Genomic DNA, 2,500 nt, shown 5'->3' with positions numbered 1-2,500 from the left:
CATGAGGTCAGTCCGCTGCTACAATTCCACACATGCAAACATGACCTGCTTCAATTACTTCTAAATTAATAACTTAATGAATAGTGTTAAAATGTATTTTTTCATGTCCAATGTATTTGTATTTAGTTCATAAAGTTCACATAACTATTAAAGGCATTTGAGAGGCATTAAATAAGAATGTTACTTTTCAGGATTCCAATAGAAAAATAGCATTGCGACGCGTTTTGAGCTTGTAGATCGGCTATTTTTTTTACGGCAGTAATGCGCAATGTGGCCCCTCTGGAGTGAGCGTGGAACTATAGTGGCCCTCTGGAGTGAGCATGGAACTATAGTGGCCCTCTGGAGTGAGCATGGAACTATAGTGGCCCTCTGGAGTGAGTGTGGAACTATAGTGGCCCTCTGGAGTGAGTGTGGAACTATAGTGGCCCCTCTGGAGTGAGTGTGGAACTATAGTGGCCCTCTGGAGTGAGCGTGGAACTATAGTGGCCCTCTGGAGTGAGGGTGGAACTATAGTGGCCCCTCTGGAGTGAGTGTGGAACTATAGTGGCCCTCTGGAGTGAGTGTGGAACTATAGTGGCCCTCTGGAGTGCGTGTGGAACTATAGTGGCCCCTCTGGAGTGCGTGTGGAACTATAGTGGCCCTCTGGAGTGAGCGTGGAACTATAGTGGCCCTCTCCATCGTCAAAGTTGCCCAGCCTTGCTGCACTACGGCCTTGTTCCTGTTCCTCCTGGCCCAACAGGCCACTTGGTTGCTCTGCCATCAGCGGATACCAGCGGTCTGGGTGATGACAGCCAGTGTTCTCACTGCAGCTCTTGAAGCTGTCATTAGTAGCCTCTCTGGAGACACCAAGCTGATAATTGCAGCGTCTCTGATCCTCAGATGGGCTGCACTGCATTTTCACTAATCTGCTGGGAAGGAATTCACAGTTTTTTGGGGGCGCGATGGAATCGACACACGCGCATGCGCACATGCATGCATCATGCACGCACAAATAGTCAGCTGCAGTTTTCAGCCAAAGAGTTGCCATGGCAGTACAGTGAATACACTGTCTGCCTGAAACTGAGCTCTGTTCTCTGTATAGTCCAGCTGCTGATCACAAATAATTCAAACAGCGCAACCGATGTATTTCATCATAACCTATGTGTAGAGCACCTGTTAAGCGAGTGCTTATGCTGGTGTTTTTTTATTTGCCTTGTACCTCGAAGTAGTAAAGAAGATCACTATAATTCCACTATAATTTAGCACAGTGAAATCCACTGTTAATTTGTCCTGTTTAGTAAATATATATACACTGGGGATTTAACTGTGTATGAGTGAGGGCATAGACACAGACTCAGAGCATGCAGGTCACAAACCCCCCCCCACGCCCATTGCTCATTTGCTTTCTGGAGTTGTGGATGTCAGAGATCCATTCAGAGCAGACCTCACAGAATATGTGCTCGTGTCCAGTGGCGTTTCCAGGAATTACATTTTGGGCAGGCAAGAATTACATTTTGGACAGGCAAGATGTGTTAATTGTCGTCTCCCCGCGCACAATCGTAGCACTAAAGGTTTTCAAAGAGATATACCTGCCAGACGAGTAGGATACAGAGATATACCTGCCAGACAGTAGGATACAGAGATATACCTGCCAGACAGTAGGATACAGAGATATACCTGCCAGACAGTAGGATACAGAGATATACCTGCCAGACAGTAGGATACAGAGATATACCTGCCAGACAGTAGGATACAGAGATATACCTGCCAGACAGTAGGATACAGAAATATACCTGCCAGACAGTAGGATACAGAGATATACCTGCCAGACAGTAGGATACAGAGATATACCTGCCAGACGAGTGGGATACAAAGGCTGAAAGGCCTGCATTTACATTCCAATGGGTAATTGAGGGTCGTGCTCTACCGCAACGGCCAATCAGCTGTCCACTAATAGTTCTCAGGTCTTGTTTTTGTCCTCTTTTTTTCTCATTGTATGGATTTTGGCCAGGCCAGAAATGGATTTGGACAGGCGGACGCCTGCCCTCGCCTTATTGTAGATACGCCTCTGCTCGTGTCTCTTTTTCCTATTGATCTCCTGCAGCGCGGCACACTTGATCCCGTTTCAGTGTCTTGCTATAAACGCACTTGCTATATTTAACCTCTGTGACAGACTGAGGGGTTTTGTTCTGAATACGTTGTGAACATTTCCCTTCCGTCTTTATTTTCTCCTTCTTTTGTTATCATGTTTCTCCTCATAATGGATGATTATGTCATTTCGACCTTGACTACTGACCTTTTCAGCATAAAATGTAATCTCTTGGTGGTAGCCTACTGTTCATTCCTACCAAGGCTCATGAAATAAGATCTCGTCAGCATTTAGTATTTTTTTTTTGCATTTTATGTCATTTTGATGTCACATGGCAACATTCCACCCCATCTTTCTATGTCTCTCTCTTAAAGAGTTGTGACCTTGACCTTGATTGTGAACTTGACCTTGGGACCCTTTCGACCCAAAGGC

The sequence above is a fragment of the Electrona antarctica genome, assembly GCF_951216825.1.
Source record: "Electrona antarctica genome assembly, chromosome: 11".
Lineage (NCBI taxonomy): Eukaryota > Metazoa > Chordata > Actinopteri > Myctophiformes > Myctophidae > Electrona > Electrona antarctica.
Note: the sequence above shows the minus strand (reverse complement) of the source record.